The sequence below is a fragment of the Chiroxiphia lanceolata genome, chromosome 4 (assembly GCF_009829145.1).
Source record: "Chiroxiphia lanceolata isolate bChiLan1 chromosome 4, bChiLan1.pri, whole genome shotgun sequence".
In the NCBI taxonomy this organism is placed as follows: domain Eukaryota; kingdom Metazoa; phylum Chordata; class Aves; order Passeriformes; family Pipridae; genus Chiroxiphia; species Chiroxiphia lanceolata.
In genome coordinates this window covers 74,306,420-74,323,986 of record NC_045640.1, presented here as the reverse complement: position 1 = coordinate 74,323,986, position 17,567 = coordinate 74,306,420, and the positions used below count along the sequence as shown (strand labels likewise).

General features: G+C 48.9%; 1 protein-coding gene across 4 annotated transcripts in view; it reads right to left on the bottom strand.

Annotated features, from left to right (window-relative positions):
* Nucleotides 1-17,567, bottom strand: part of SHROOM3 (shroom family member 3) — a 103,032-nt gene that overhangs the window by 28,628 nt on the left and 56,837 nt on the right. The window lies entirely within an intron of this gene.

The window sequence follows — 17,567 nt, the reverse complement described above, 5'->3', positions numbered from 1 at the left end:
CACCAGGTATTTTTCAATGGTCCCACTTCTTGGAGCCACGACTACTGAGTTTGGTTTGCTGCCACAGTAAGAGAAGACCTAAGTCCCAGAGGATAAAATCCACAAATGTTAATATGTTTAGTAATTTTTAATGTCTCTTTACTTTTAAGTCCAGTGTTGTTCCTAGAAGAGAGGATGGAGGTCAAATTGTCATTTTTAAATCATCAGGAGTGTTTATAACCACTGTCAGAATTAAAAGAAAAATAGCTGCTCACAGGCTGATTCTTCTGAAAACAAGATTAAAGCAAGGAACTCCTCTTCCAACATCTACAGCTGCATTCCCTGGTATTTTTGTCCCTTTGTCTTAAATCAGATGCTAAGAGGCAACCCTCCTCCACTACAGAAACAGTCAACAGCACAGCACAGACACAGAAACACAGAGAAGCAGCAACAAAGCCAAACCCAGCTCTGCCAGCCAGGAGGGATCCGGAGGAGTTAAAGCTGCTGGCTTATCCTCACAGCACCCCACGTTACACAGTGTCACAGGGCAGCCCCAGATCCCCACCCAGCCCAGTGACACGAGGAGAGCTGGGCAGCTTCACCTCTGGCTCTCCTCATCCCACAGGCAAGCTCTCTGCAGCTGAGGAGCTGGAATTGCTTGGGAATGAAAGCACCGCAGCCACAGCAGTCCCCCATCTCCTAGCAAACAGCAAGCCCTGCCTCCTCCATGCCGTCAGGGAGAGGGCTCCCCTGGGGAAGGGATGCAGAGTGGGGAGGGGAGACCATGCTCATCCTGGGCACCGACCTTGTGCTCGCCTGTGGCCATCCTGCCGGGCAGATCCTCCCGCTCCGCCTCAAGGGAAAAGACTGGATTGCTTACGTATTTCTTATTTTGTTACCTCCTGTGGCTGCTCCAGAAATAGCCCCTAATCCACATCTCTGTCACGCTCACAGAATCTCCTTGAGCTGCACTGGAAGTGCCCCATGTGTCAGAGCACAGGGGCCCAGGTGCTCTCCTGGTGGCAGCAGTGCCTGCACAGGTTTGTTAGTCTGTGCTCACAGGACCCCCGAGCCACACCAAGAGCCAGGACCAGCTGGAAACACGTAGAGGAAACAACTTTTTCACAACAAAAATATTTATCAATTGAACTGAAACCTCCTGCACTAATAAGCTCTAAAGCTTTTGCTAGAGAAAGTCTCTCAGTCCCTGGTAAAATCTCTTGATTGCCACTTAGCACACTTACTGGAGATGGGAAAGAGCCAGGTTCAAGTCCACAGTCTACTAAGGCACACAAGGAATTCAAGACTGTTTCATGGATACCTCAAAATGCCAATAGGCTCCACCTGTATAACCACTGGAAATACTTTTTCATCCTGAGGTTTGAAATCTCAATAAGGCTCTTTTAGCACATGAATCTTGGGACCGAATTAGGCATTCTTCCCAGAGTTCTGCAGCAAGATCCAGGCCTCAAGCAGAAACAACAATATCTATGTCTGGGATTCAGATGGGTCAGTAAAGCTCAGGGAGAAAAGCCCCACACAACACAAAACCATTCAGAGAGGTGCTGTCTGCTGCTTCTAAGAAACAAGACTACTTAATACACATTTTCTGTACACATCACAGGCACAAGCTTGCTGATACCTGTTAAAACAGGATTACTGGAGCTGATCTGTGTGCCATAAGCCAATCACCAAAAGGGAAAAGAAGAAGTTTTCCAGGCACAGAGCAGAGGTGGCTCGTGCTTTCCTAACTGCACAGGCCGTTGCTTGAAGGCAAATTAAAGAAGTCACAGGACGGCCAATTTTAAATGGATCCATCTCCTACTGAGGCAGCCATCCCTTTCAGTCTAACGGCTCCTGTGCGGTGATTCCGAGCACGCAGAATTTCAGGGCAAAGCAACAGAGGTTGAGAAGTCACCTGGAATTAATCCAGACCCACAGCTTTCCTTCTTGGAGGGCTCTTCACTCATGCGACTCCAACTTAAACAACCTCAATGAGCGCTGACCTTCAGGTCCACCCAGAAAAAGCCTGGAGAAAGGGAACCGCGTTTTCCCTGTGCAACGCTGTCTGGTCCTACTTGTCCAGCATTTTTCTGGCATCCCTTTTCTGTGAGACTGGATGGGATTTAGCTGACCTGACCTCAATCCCCCAGTGTGGCCGCGCTGTGTTTGCACAGCCCCACACGAACCAGCTGCTCCGGCGCCGTACCTGTTTGCAAGCAGGGAGCTGAAAGGAGCGCTGGCATTCATTTGGGTTCCTCACTTCACTGGCCAAGGGATCTTTGAGAAAATGAACTCCCTCTTTGTCTGGGAGAGAGAGACCTAATCCCCGTTTTGCCCTGGAGGATTACTGGGTACTTAGAAAGGCACTCACATGCACATTTTTGGTTCGTGCCAGCTGCATTTGGGTCCACAATGTGTAGCGTTCCCTTTGGTCTTTAGCTCTGACAATAGGCATTCCACTGCACCCAGACCTCGACCCCAGAGACTGCCACCCTTTTAAAGGCACCTTAAACCCACGCTTTCTGAATTGGGGCCTTCTCTGCTTTGCATGAGCAGTTGGCCCTGGCAGCCCTGTGTGAATTCAGCTGGGCACACAGCCCTGAGCCCACAGCCCTTCCTTGTGCTGCCAGCCGGAGCGCACGGCTGCCTGCCAAAAAGACCTGGATCCCAGCTGGAAGGAAGAACCTGGAGGGCTGAGGAATTAGCTTTTATCCCTACACAGTTCCTGGCTTTCTGTAATAGAAGTTTATGGTTATACTCAATTACAGCTGTTTGTGCCCCAGTGCCACCCAGAGAGCCTGGTGTTCCCACAGGGGCAAAGTGTGCCCCGTGCAGCTTTCCCTGAAATCTTTCTAGGATTGTGGCTTAATTCTGTAAAGTACAAATTTGGGAGGTTGTTCAATGGAAGCAAATAACTCTAAATTAATACCAACTTGAGCAGCACTCTGCCTGCTCAGGGGAGAGCTCACCTTCTCAGGAGGTCACAACTGTCTTGATCTGTCTAATGGTCCCACCACAAAAGAGTGGGGTGGGACCCACGCTGCACCCCGACTCTACTTGCAAGGAAAATGCTTTCCTGCACCTTGTACTCAGAAAACCCCCTCAGAAAACAGATCTGCCTACTTGTTGTGTCAAAACAGGAATAAAAATATAGTGAAATGGCATTTTCATTCTTTTCTACCCCACCACGAACAGGACTATCTCTAAACTTGCTCTTGACCATTACTGAACATCTCTTGAGGTTTTTCAGAGACACCTTTGGAGATGCTGTAGGATCAGCTTGGGGAATCAGAGCATCACACAAAGGTCAATCAGTAACGTTAGTCTTGCCAGGTTCTGGGGTATCCCAATGCTGAATCATGGGGATCAAAAGTCATTCTGTAAAAATGACAATGTTTAACCTTTCTTATGTAACACACACCAAAGCACAAGGTGGCTCTAAATGACAAGTGTAAGTGAAACAAAAAGTATAACTGCATCTCCTACGAAGAAAAGCAGCCACAAGGAGGAAGCAAAAGTCATACTCATAAATAAGGACTAGTTTTCAGGATTTGGGAATTAAAATGATTCCATGGAAAAAGACTACAAACCCAGCATGCTGAAGGAATAGTTACATTCACAGCAAGAGATTGGATAAGCAGAAGATATTTCCCCAGAATTACTCTTTTTACACTCACCCTTCAGAACAGTGATGTTTTCCAGCTACAAAAGGGCCATCCTAGGGAGGGGTCTGAATGTCAGGCAAGACGTGTCCCACCTGGGACCCGTCCCTGGGGTGCAGACCTGAGACCTGAAAGGCAAGCCCAGCCCTCAGTTTTCCAGCAGCAGCTTGGAGTTGGGACCAGGCTGGATCTGCTGGTGCAGTGGTTTGCGTGAGCACTTCCTAATGTGTTCCACACAAACCTAACTAGGTCAGTTCAGACCAACAATTTAAATGGTTTAAAGCTAAAGATTAAGGGAGTGCTTACAGGAACTGTTCCAGGGGCAGATGGATGAGGTTTCTGGCACCAATGAGCAAGCGAGGGCATTAATCTCTTCCGCCAGCACAGCTGGATCTCTTTTCCTCACCTGCATATGTGGTGCACTTTATGGAACACACCCTGAAATTCTACCCTAGCAGCTCTCCCATGGAAATATGGATGTTACCAAAGTGCTGGAACAGTGGCTCAGCTGCTTTTTGAGAAACTGGTCTCAGGAGTGACAATCTGAGCATCTCTTCAGAGGAGGCAGAAGAAAGGCTCATACTCACATTTGTCACAGGCACAGTGGACACTCAGCACCAAAAAATCTAGTCTGCAGCTGAGTTGTCTCTTCTGATTATTTTGCACTGCTTCCTGGTACCCCAGATTTTAATTGCAGTGACTTGAGGGGTGGAGTGCACAGACCTAAATCACCTTTACAGGTGTAGCAATGCCTAATCCCAGAATATGAGCTACTCCTTATGAGCTGCTTCTCCATCCCACTCATCACCCTCTTCCTGGACACATTCCTGAATACCTTACTCAACGCAGCATTCCATTTATTTCCTGGAGATTTCAGCAGGAGATTTGCTCAAATGAGAAATGAGGATAGATTGAGTAGGGAGATGAGGACTTGGCCAGCTTGATGAGAGTGCCCCAGGCAAGGTACAGAAATGCTGACTGCTAAGCTAATAAATAAATAAATAAGTATCTGCTTGTCACTCGAAATATTTTTAGCATCTGCCAGTCTGGTAGAGATGAGCTTGGGCAAGGATGAGGACTGCAGCCATGACAACACACAGGAGATGAGAGAGGAACCCTTGGCCCCTCACACCTGCTCCTACAGCTCAGTGCATCCCCACTGTGCTCACACAAACCACCTCCGAGGACGAATCGGCCTTCCCAGCTCCACTCCCTCCCGGCCTCGGAGCAAAAATAGTCCTCTGCCTTCCCCCTGCTGAGTAGGTACCACAAGCATCTTTCCTGTACACAGTGCTGCGTGTGGGAGCTCTTCCATGCGCTGTGCCAGCAGGAAAACTCCTTCCCATCACCTTGCCTATTGTGTTTTGGACCAAGGATCCTGACTCCAGACTCAAATCATTCCTCGGGCTCAAAGCAAGATCTGAAGCTGCGACTTGGGATGTTCTCTGCAAGCGCTGCGGGGCTGGATTAGCACCTGCAGAGGCTGTGGGAAGCTCACCTGGATGAGGTCAGGGGCTTCCCCAGTGATGCTGCCCTCGAGTACCAATGAGGTGAAGCACCTCCAGGAACAGTTAAGAGAAATTCCACTACAGATTAGCATATGGCTTTGACTTCCAGGGAAAAACTCTCAGATCCTCCTGAGTTTCCAGTAACATGAAGGTGCTACTCTGTAGATGAAAAACGTTTCACAGCTCTTGGGAATCCCAGAAAACCTCATTTAGCCTAAATATCTATCAGTGTTTAGTAGGACTTTCCTCACTTCAGACACATCTCAAAATTCCACCCCAAACACTCTGAAACAGTATGAACTACTTTTCCTAGGAGCAAGCACATGAAGAAAGCAGGGAGGAGATGAGCACCTACTGCAGTGCCAAGTGGCAGTCTGACCTGAGCTCTTCCACAGCAGTTACACAATAACAAGAGACATCAAAAATTCCTCTTGGAGCAGCAGCACCCTCTCAAAAGAAGCTGAATCTTTGCTATGGACATGCAGTGACTGGGAGCCACAGCCTGGAAATCTCTGTGTGTCAGGAGAAAAAAAGGGGAGTAACACATACCCCCAGTCTCAGCCTCTCCCTGTACACAGGACAAGCTGTTACCATCATCATTACAAGCACCTCTCCCAAAATGAAGCCTTGGTGGAGCCAGTCCCAAACACAAATTGAGTCACAAGTGCCAAACTCTTTCACAGAGAGAACAACAAACCCAAATCCTATTAAGCAGCCATCAGTGTCAATATTTATTCCACACAAATCAGGGACAAGTGGCCTAATAAATGGTGTCAGACTGAGTGTGGTGAGATGGAAGAGGAAGGGGATAGATAGACTAGGGGGAAGGACATGACATTAATCAGCATCACCCCTGCAAAACCCTTGACAGAAACAAGGTAGTAAACTCATTAGCCGCTTAGAAACTAAGCTCCCTTTTTGCCTGGACAGTGATAGCTCCCAGTTTCCAGCCTGGAGGTTTGGCATCCTTCACAGCAAAGCCACTGGGCCCCATAAAATGTTTTTCTCTCAATCCACCTCTCAACACACACCTCTCTCTGGTCTAGAGAGGCTTTGCTGGCTCAACCACTCTCTTCCCAACACAGAGCAGACCCATCCTGAAGTCTGGGCTGCAGGGAATTAAGCACTCAAACCAGCACGGGGTAAGGGGCTCCCGGGCAAACAGTGTCTGCACAGGAAAACAAACAAATCAAAGGATGATTTCACAAGGCAAACTCCCTGGCTGCAAGAGCCACTTCACATATCCCAGCTTCTCCTTCTCCCTGTGCATCATTCCTGCCCCTGGGGGGTGGTATATACCGTTTCCTTCTCTCTGCCTAGGTGGGAAAACACATTATTGAGACAAATACACTCCAGGTTGGATCTTTCCATCAGAGTTTTTAGAGCCATGCCTTACTACAGCACACATTTGCTCCCATGTATCCAGGGAAATTTAAGCTGCCATAGCACAAAGAGGATGCAGCCATCTCACACGGGGGCCCTGTCCCCACTGTAACTGTCCTGGCCACCAGTTATCATCATACATTTGCTTAATTTAGGCTGAAATGGAGTCTGTCTCCAGCCCGGAGCCTGCTTGTAACTGCAAAGGAATCTGTGCCCTCCGTAGCACACGAGATGGGATCAGGTCCCTGCTGGAGAGCACTTGGCCTGGCTATTTTTATTGTCTCCCTGAATACTTTTCTTCAACGTCGTTTTAAGTTGCTGAAAGAATAGTAAAGATGAGGGGTTTTTTTAAAATAACAGACGCACTGATAATCCATCGGAACCGTGTCCTTTTAACTTTTGGATGTTTCTCAAATCTCTGCCCTTGTTGCCAGGATGCTGAAGGCATTTTGAAGGCACAGCACGATGAAATCTAATCAGGGTGAAGTGGGCTGGTTTCATTTCCATCAGATTCCTCTTTCAAAGGCACAAATTTACCCTTCTGATCCCGACCACTAGAACTGAGCCAATACAGCAGTTACTGTTACATCAAAAGCCCACCCAGTCCCTCTCCATCACGAACAACTGATGACTGGAATTCCTCATGGTTCTTTAAACCCAAAGGACACTGCCTCTAACTCAGGCCTCAGTGCAACTAGAATGTAAAGGATTAGAGAAGTGGCTCTCATCTGAACACAGGCAAGCATGCGGCACATCACAGTTAGCCAAGCTTTTCATTCCAGTTAAACTTGGGAACAGCCCCCTAAATCATCAGCTTACACCCATAATGCTGCTCCAGAAGCAGAGGCACTGCTTCACCTGGATGTCCAAAGGCCAGACACCGAGCTGTGGTTACCAAACACTCAGTGCCAGCCATAAGAACCCTCTGTCTGAACAAATGTTAGCCAAGTGGGAATCCCACAGGGGCATTATACCCTGTTTGATGTCATATCCTGCTTATTTATTTACTTACACTGCCGCTGAGGAGAGGAAGCCCAGGGATGGACCAGGCCCCACTGTGCCAGCTGCTCTGCAAACACCAAGGGAAGGACGATTGCTCACCCAGAGGGCTGACCATTAAAATAGGGTCCACCCTAACTAAACAAATGCAGGAAGGACATTTTTCCCATCACTGCTGTTCCCTCAGCACCCCTCTGGAGTCCATCTGCTCACCGACACATCCTGCTTCTCCCATTGCTGCCAAGAGCAAGGCCGCTCTCCAGAGCGAGAAGGGCTCTACATCACCCTGCTTTTCTTCTCAGAAAAACCCCCGAGGTCTGTTCAGGTCTGCTGAACACAGGGACATTTGTGGAGGCTCCTGGCTCCTGCAGAACCACAGCTTGCCCATCTCCAGAGGCAGGACTCCCACACTCCGTGGCAGCAGGCCCTCTCCAAGGAGCAATGCCAAGGAGGCTGGAGCTGACCCTGTATGCAGTTGTTGCCTTCTGAGCAATGTTTTATAGTTAAACTTGTGGCCTGCTGACCTCTGGAAGAAAAGCCTCTGGGATTATTAAATGACAGCCTGAACTTTCCCATAAAAAATTACAGTAATCCTTATTTCAGTCGAACTGAACTTCCCTCTTCGATTTAAGAACCACAGGTGCCAAGCACCGTTCAGTATGGGCCAACAAGCTCTCAATCCTCTAAATCCCCATATTATGGACCTGCAGAGCACCCCTCCCTCTCCCAGTTGTAGGCTGGCCTGGACTTCACCTCTCTTAGTCAAAGGACTTTTAGGACACTGATTTTTCCCTAACACTGTTTGTGCTGGAGTCAAGGAAGATCTCGACAAGCATCATGAGGGACCTGAGTCAGACCTCCATGGCTGAGGAAACACACTGGGATCTGAGCTTCACCCCACTGCTGACCGGGCTGAAGAAGGCAAAACAGGGCTGAGGTTTGGGATGAAAAATGCATGTGCTTCAACAGGTGCTGCTGGTGTCACATAATGTCACCCTAATTTAAGGCTGGGTATAGGCAGAAGAATGTGCAGAGGTCAGTCTTTAAAAGGCATTATAGCAGGGAATGAGGAAAATGGACCTCTGCACCTCCTGGGCAGAAGAAGAAGAGAAAGTTGAAGGCAAATGAGGTCTGTGAGTCACATTCCTCTCAAATTTACAAAGACAGATGCTGGCTGATAACGTTCTATTTGAACACAATTCTTTTCTTAGCCATTTTAAGGAGTCTGGGGGTCATTCCAACCAGGTGACAAAATTTCTCGGCTTCTGTCCCAGTATTCAGTTGCAAGGTGCTTGCCAGCAGAACTCCCTCCAGGAACACTGCTTACTAAAGCATGCAGCACGGTGAGAGCACTCACGAAACTTCCCCGCTGTTCTGATGCCCGGTAATTGCCTCTAGAGAAGGTGCTGTGAAGGGACCCTCAAACCCGGCAGCTCTCGCCCAGCTGCAGCCCGGACCCAGCAGGGCAGCGGATGACGCGGTCCAAGAAGTGTCCGTGCAATCACAGCACAACGACGGGATTTAAATCCCACCTGGAGAATCCCTCCCGAGTAACGAGTTTCACACGCGGGTGCTGATCCTACACCCCTTCCCTCCCCGACCGCTCCTTCCCGCCATCCAGAGGCTCCGAAAACACCAAGCAAGAAAACAGCAGCTGGAAGGGGAGGGGGCGGGCGCCCTTGCCCGGGAAGCTCCGCCGGTGCCGGCGGGGCTGCGGGGCCGCCGCCTTTTGTTAGCCCGGCCCTGGCAGAGGGAGGGCGGCCGCCCCGCCCCGCGGGCAGCCCCCGCACGCCGGGTCCCGCGCACCCCGCTCCCCGCGCACCCCCCGCAGCCCGGTGCCCCCGCACCCCCGCACTCACCGTGCCCTGGGGTGCCGGCGGCTCCGCGCTCGCAGCCGCGCCGGGCGAGGGCGCCGGAGCCCGGCGGCGCGTTCGGCAGCCCCCGGCAGGTGCCGCGGCGGGCAGCCCGCCCCCAGCACCGCCCCGGCCCGCGGCAGCCCCCCGCGCCCGGGCACGCCGCGGGAACCCCGCCGCGGGAACCCCGCCGCAGGCTGCCCTGTCCTGCCACAGCCCGGCCGCCGGCCCCCGCAGCCGGGACCGAGCCGCCATCCCCCTCCGCCGGCGCAGACCGCAGAGAACTGCGCTCTCTCCGAAGCGCTGCCGTTCTTTCCCCGAAAGAAGTCCAGCCGCAGCATCCCATAAACCAGAGGCTGCGTTGCCCTGATCATCCATGGCTCGGTGGTCCCGCCGGGGTACCTGAGAGCCAGTGTCACCGGCCACAGCAAGCCACTACAGGGTGGCTTTAACAGCATCTGCCGTCACCTGCTACGTTCGTTTCATACGGGGCATTTAATCAGCAAATGAGCTACGTGAAATTAGTTTAAAAGCTACATGAAATAACTGTTGTATCTCACGGAAAGATCTCACGACAGGCAGGGACAAGGATAAAGGATAAATAAACCCCTCCCATTTCTCAAATTGCTGTGAATAACTAAATAAAACCTTTCAAGCCACAGAATGATTTCTGGTACACACGAGGGGAAGGAGTTCAAGTTTAAGGCAGGATTTTGTACTTCCAATGCCCTGCTCTTGGCTGGCATGAAATGAGCGCTCCTCTGCAGGCTGCTGGGAGCACAAGAGAACTATGCACAGGGAAGATGGCAAGTCTGTGGGGGAATGTGATACTTATTCCCTGAAGGAAAGAAAGTACCTTTTGATCCCAAAGAGGTGACTGAAGGAGATACTGAAAAAGGTGTTCATCACAACAAGAGTAGCTGGCCCATCTTTTATCCAGGAATGTCCAAAGGCCACCCAAAAGTATCCTTATTTTACATACAAAGAGATTGATATTTTATAGAGGGAGGAAAAGTAACGTGCCCTTAACCTGAGCAGGAAAGGATCCCACTCCCAACATGCTCTTCACAAGAGGCACTGGCTGCCCCGAGGCCATTTATTCACCCACCATTAAGCTATCACACCAGGTTACACAGATAATTTTATTTCTGTTTATAAGTAACTTATTCTGGCCTAGCTGTGGTTCCTGTCAGTCTCATTTGAACTAAAATATTTGACGGGTGCATCTGTATCAGGTGAAATTATGCTCAACCAGTGCTGCTTTTCATGCTGACGTCTCTCTCCCTGTCTGCAAACTCATAACCACCAGCCTGAAATGTCTAATCTTCACCAGCTGCAGAAATCATAGCGATAAACCAGCGTGGGAGATGCAGAAGAAACACTTGAGGTGAGGTTATAAAGGCAGAGAGCATTAGCTCCGAGTCCTAACTAGGAAACCCACACGAAGTAGCACCTCTCTCAGCAGGTTAAGTGCCATTCCCCGTATTTTTTTCACTGGTGCTTCCTAGGGAAAATATTTTGTCAGCATAAAATCCGAGGTGCTCTCACACACCTGGTCTGGGAGGACTTCGAGCCCTCCCAGCCAGATTTCCATCGGGGACACCACGATCCTCCTCCCGAGCACGTGCCTAAGGGGATGCGTCATCGGGATGGGTTAATAATTCCAACAGCTCCAAATCACTTTCTTATGACAGGAAAGGGCAGGTTTGGGAAGCAGGATTACACAGCCTGGTAATAACGGGGAGGAGGGATGACTCAGGTGGCGCCTGCCTGCCTGCCCGTCCCCTTGCAGATGGCAGTCATTAAAGGCATGGCTTTGGCTACCACCCCTCCTGATGGCAGGATTTCTCCTCTCTCTCACTGGAAAGCTACGTGGAACGCTGTACCTTCCCACACTGGCATGTGGAGGGCATGTCACCTACTCAGGAGCCAGAGGCACCAACACTAATTTGCTTCATGAAATCACTCCAGATGGTTCTGTTGAGATTTTAAACATTTTAAGTGTACTTTGCATCTTGGCCAGTAACTCTGTGAGATAGCGGGTGGCAAACAGGTTCACAGACGTTACCAGGCAATGAAACAAAGTCCAGTTTTGGGATGTGATCATAAAAGCCCGTGAATGTTTGTCCTTCTGCGATAAAAACAACAACAAAAGCATTACCACCCGTAGCATAAACCTGAGGCTCTCCATAACCCTGGAGTATTTACTGAAGCATCAAGTACTTATGATAGCACAGGGACTTGCCTTGAGGCAGATGACAGGCAGCTAATCCAAGTGGGAGTTCACTGGGAGGGATCACAACAAGCACAGAGTGCTGACAAAACAGAAACCTTCCACACCACTTCCAGCCAGGCCACCCTGGAGCAGCGACCACAGCTTCCCTCAGACTGAACAGGCATGGGCAAAACATCCATGCCAGGGAGCTGAGGTGCTGCAGAGACCAGGCTTCATGGCCGCCGGGGCTTACTCTGCATTGAAAAGCCCTTCCAGACAAACAAATGAAAGAATGTCTGTAACAAAGCAGGGTTTCTCCACCAGGTGTCTCCTGTGGCCAGTATCAAATGGTATATCCTGCAAGGGTTAATAATCAGGAAGGAGACTCAGAGGGCTGTTTTTAACAGCCTAAAAAACCCTAAAGTATACACACCACCGTGATGGGCGCTGGCTGCATTTGCTTTTGGGAATAGATGAAGATGCCCTAGTACTGTGTACCATCCATATCCCCCTCCCCTTTCCTGTGTACTCCAGCAGAGATGACAGGAATAACTGCTGTGGGAAACCAAAGGACTCAGCCATTCATCCAGGAGTCTTTTCTCCTTTGCTTTTGTCTAGTCACCACAAAAAACCCCTTCAAACCCCCAAATGAACATCAAAAATATGAGAGACCAACAGCAAATTAAAGACACATGTAGGCTAAATGGCAGAATGAGAAAGCCCAGGTGTCACAGAGCAGAGGAGTGCTGAGTGCATTTCTGGGAGGCTGTATTCACCTGATGCACCTGGACCCTCAACAGCACCGCTGGATAGGGATAGGGCTCTCGTTCACAGAGACGGAAAAAGATGTTATTTTCTAAGGCTGAGGGGACAATGATAAATGCTCCTAAAGGAGCCTGTCCTGTGGCTGTAACTCATGCCCCTGCTCGCTGGCCACTGCAGATGCCAGGCTGAGGACATTTGCTCAGGCAGCCGGTGTGAAAGGTGAGACCCGCATCACCTCTGCTGGTGGAGGGAGAGAAGGCGTGGGATGGACTGAAGGAACTGGTTTTTGAAATAAGCCACAGGCTGCACTGAAGGAGGATGATTTCCTTTGGGGAGTGCCTGCAGTGCTGACCTACCCACAGACCATGAAGAGCGAGAGCACGGAGGGGCTGGAGCCAGGGCCATCGATCAGAACTCCCCGGGAGGCTCCGCTTTTCCAAAACGTGCCCAGGCGCCTTTTGGTTTTGCAGACCTGAACCACGAGTCGTTCAGAGCCAGGACTGTTTGAATCCAAGCCCGTAAAGCCAAAGGAAGTTTAGAGAGACTCCCCACTGGCTCATCTCCAATTCAAATTAACTCCTGGAAGGTGAGGAGCTGTTCAGATAAATATCAGAAACCGCTCTCTAATGGATCAAGGCTGTTTTTTCCAGTGAACAAAAGGGATTTTTCTTGGATCTCTCTTACACTGCATATCTCAGACTGAGCTTGAGATAGCTGTGAAAAAAAATAAGGATTGAAGACGTCCAAATCTTGCAGCAGTGAACAAAATCCATTATTAAATTTTCTCATGGAGATTTCTCCCAAAAAAACAGTTTAAGATTGAACTGAGTCTGAACACAAGAGGTTTGTAAGGAAGTTCATCATAATGTCAAGGGGAATTCAGAAAGAAATTACATATTTACATGTGCAAACTCAGGAAAGTTAATTCCTAATGTTTTTATCCAACTACCCCATCCTCTAAACTGATACTTCCTAGACCATGTCCCTAAGTTTTTCCTTGGTTCTTGGTACCACGGTCACTGGGAACACCACTCTGTGAGTGGAGATATCCCTAAGGGTAGAAGTAAATGAGGATGATGATAGCATAAAGAGGAAATAGTGGAAGGCTTCCTAAACATTTCAAGGAGAGGAAAACAGCAGAAAAGAGATGTCCACCTACTTTTCCTCCAGCATCCCAGAGAGAAGAAAGGAAGGCAGATGGAATGGCAGTTTTCTCTTGCTGTGAAAAAAAAAATCCCCTCTTTCCCTCTGAGCTACTGACAAGAAGATTTAGGGAAAAGAAGAGGAAAAAAAGAGGACATTTGTACAGTGAAGAAAAAAAGGAGAAGGCTTTGAAGACATAATTAACAGACTGTCCCAAGTCACTTCAGTTCAGCTGCATCACAAAAGTCTGACAGAGATCCATGGGACCACCACAACCTGCCCAAGAGAATAAGACACTAAACAAAACCAGTCACTCCAAAAACCCACCCCCTTCCAAATCCAGGGGGCTGGGAAGGGGAGGAGGCTGCAGCTGAGGGCCTGTTTTCCTGCTCACTAATAAATTTAGTTTACAGAACCTTTTGTGAGTCCTTTTTAAGGTTGTTTGTTGATTAAAGCGGCAAACAACAAACTTAGCCTTAATTTATGCTTCTTTTAACATTTTGAGCTTGGGGGGGTGCTTTTTTTAGGAGTTAATGAGGCAGAATAGGTTCTTTATGGGGAAGATATTTTCTCACCAAATTAAAACCTGTATTGAAAATAAAATAATGAGATAGAGGTGGCTTTTCTTTCAGAAGTAAATAAATCTTGGAGTAGGAAACTTCTCACGCACTTGGAACTGTCCTTATCGGGGAGATCTGAGAACAGCAGGTTCACAAGATGTTCTCACTCTCTTTTAGTTTTTTATTTATTTTGCCTTCCTTCTTTCACAAAAACAGTAATAAAGCATTATTTTCTCAAAATGTGCAAACTGCTCCAGCGTGTGAGAGCAAGGAAACACTGGGAGCTGTTCCCCTTCAGCACAGCAGAGCCATGAAAGCCCATGGCAGGGACTTGGCCCCACCACAACCCAGGCAGGGCAGAGGAATGGGCCACATGGTGCCACCTCAGACACCTCTGCAAGTCCTAAAGCAGCTCCCAGCAGAACCCCAGGACTGAATTTTCTAAATCAAAGCTTCCTTGCTGCCTAAAATCAACTGCATTTTGGCAATCTGGTGTAGCAGCACAAGGAAAATAAAGAACCTGAGTGGGCAGTGCTGGAAGCTACTGTGTGCCACCAGTAATCAGCACCGGATGCCATTAATTGGGGACAAACAGGCAGGACAAGGTCCCCAAGTGATAGGAGAGCATCAAGCCTGGTTCCTCTCGGAAATGGGGAAGAAAGCCTTCCTTTCGTGGCAGCTCCAAGCACCCTCGAGGTGATAACCGTGTTTGTCTTCGCCGGAAGGACTGACTGAACGCCGGCCTCGCAGGGATAAAACTGGTCGGTGCAGTCTGGGCCGTGCCTGGTGCTGGACATGCAGCTGCCCTTTAGGGGGTCCTGGTTTTCAAGGAAATGTCAGGATTTTCTCTGGAAGAAGCCCACCTTTTTGGCTTATTCCTTACCAAGGCTTGTGGTGTTTTGCTAAATTATCCCATGTTATGGGTAAGAACAGGGCTAACCCTGCTCTGGAGTGCAAATATTTCCCTTCTATCTTTGGGAATCTGTAGACAAGACACCTGTGAGCAGTCTGTAGCTTCCCTCAGGATGCTGGGAGCTTTGCAGGAATGCTGTCCTTATCCCCCTGCTGCTGGCAGGCTGAGCCAGGACAGACAAGTCCAGAGCACCTGCAGGCCGTGGAAAGCCGTGGCAATGACGGTGCCTTAATGGAGCCAACAGCTCACCTCAGATTTCAAAGCAGTTGTAAGACTCAGCACTGTCACAGAAGGGTATGAATGGGGCTGTTTTCATATCTCTCATGCAAATGTCTCTTAGCACAACAATGTTATCCGTTGTTATCCGCAAACAGCAGGATTTCATCCGCCGGTCCTCCTCTCTGATCATGGAAAATGTATACATGGTGTAGTCAAAGGAACTCGAGCCAACAGCCAGCCACTCCCCGGGAAAACACAGCGCAGGAATGAGAAAAGGAACTCGACAGGCACCAAAAAGTCAACACCCAGGGAAATTTCAGCCTTTGGTAACGGCTGGGGAAGATCAACCCCTGCAAATCCAAATGCTGTGTGGGGCCAACCTGCAAAGAAGCTGTGTGTGTGTGAGAGAGAGAGAGAGAAATCAGCCAGAGAATGACTAAGAGAGGTGAAAAAAAGAAATTATGTGCTCTTCTCTCAGTCCTTGAAAGCACAGCAACAATGCCCTGGCATTAGCTGCAGACATGCAGCCATGGAGAGGCATGGAAGCACTTCAGAAAGAGGTGAAAAAAACAAGGAAAGCATCAACAAATTTCTGCAGAGAAGTTCCCAAAGTCAGGCAGGGAGAAGAGAGGGTCTCCAAAGGGAACAGACTGGCTGGACTGGGCTGAGTAAGGTCTCAGTGTCAATGAAGTATCCAGCAGAAAGATTTGCAAGCTGTGAGGCCATCCAAAGGCAATCCAAGAGGCATGCAGGCAAAGGAGGGAGACTCTAAGGGCTAAAATCACATAAGCTGGATGAAAGCGTGTCCAGCCTGCTGGAGTTTGGAGGGACAGGAAGCAAAGCTTCTTCATGAGCTTCCCCACAGCTCGCTGTGCACACACCCACAAAGGGCAGACTGAAATTCTCCAGTACACTGAGCATCACCTGGGAATGCTTCCTGGGATCACTGGAAGTGATCATCTAAATAAATGGAAAATCCCTCTTAGGTGCTGTGGATGTGATGCCTGATCCAAAGCTGCTGAATGGGATGGAAACCCTGAGCACCTGCAGCTCCCCTCAGTTACGAACACCCTGCAGAGCACTTACAATTCCCTTTCTTACTAAGAGCCACAGCATCAATCAGCATAACTCCCTTTTTCCTCTGTCTCCAGTGATGCTGGAAGGGAGACCCCTGTGGTGCCTTTGCAAGGTCCAGGTGTCCCAGTCACAAGACAGAGGCTGCACCTCGTTGCAGACACAGCCCTGTGTTGTGGGGCAACAAAAATAGGCCCCCAGGCTCAAGAATTCAATTCTCCTTCTCATGGGGACTCCCTGTCACAGACACGGTGTTGGACCTTGGAATGGGATGGGAACTACACTGGTGAAAAATTTACTGCAGACACTGGTTCTGTTCAATGAAATACTGCAGGAAATGTCTACTGATTCACTCACAAGGTTAAAAATAAATTGAACTGTTTTCAGGGTTTTTGGAATGAAATTAGAATCCTCCAGATCTCCCTCTCACATGAATAATTTATTTTGTTTTGGATTTTTTTGTCACTGAATCCTCTATTTCAGATTTTGAGTCTTTCATTCAGGTTTTTTTCTTTACAACCTTCTGGCTGTCAGTTCCTCCACCGCAATCTCTCCCAATTCTTTCTCCTGTGGTCCTTCTAAACCCTCTTGTCTTCAAGAAAGGACACAGCTTTTAAAATGAAACAGACTTTTTTTGTAGGAATTGAAATTTGAGATATTATCAGGAGTGAATAAGCTGAAGCAAATTTGCTCTAACATCTTCCAGCTGAGTTGGTTCTGCAGTGCTGAAAATTATTCAGAGAACTCAACATTTTATAATCTCTCACACACACTGTGGTCCAGCCCTCCACCCTGAGTAAACACGTGGTGTCTGTACAATACTCTGGATTAGCTTAATAAGCCAATGGATGTCACTGTTGCTCTGCACAAACCAAAATGGGGGAGTGCAAAAGGATGATTAAACCAAAATAAATTTATAGGACAGAGTTCTCTAGCCTGGTGTGTGCCAGTGAGGCTGGACAACTTCTTTAGGGGCTTCCTAAGTGCATGTCTGAGCCATCCTATTGTAACTACAGAGATAAGGACAGGCTGACAGCTGGGTGTAAAACAGGAAGGTTCCTAAAAAAGGAACCTCATGGTTCCTGTCGTTTAACCATTTAATTTCCAACCTCTCCCAAATTTCAGCAGCAGGAAGCATTTGTTGATGAGTTTACTGGGAAAGATCCACCCCTGTGCAGCAAGATGCTCGGGGCTGGGACAAACTAGGTCAGCAGGAGGCTACTGCAGTGCTGGCCAGGGCTGCAGCTGCCACATTTCTAGGTCAGTGGTCATCCTGCTTTAATGGGTTGCT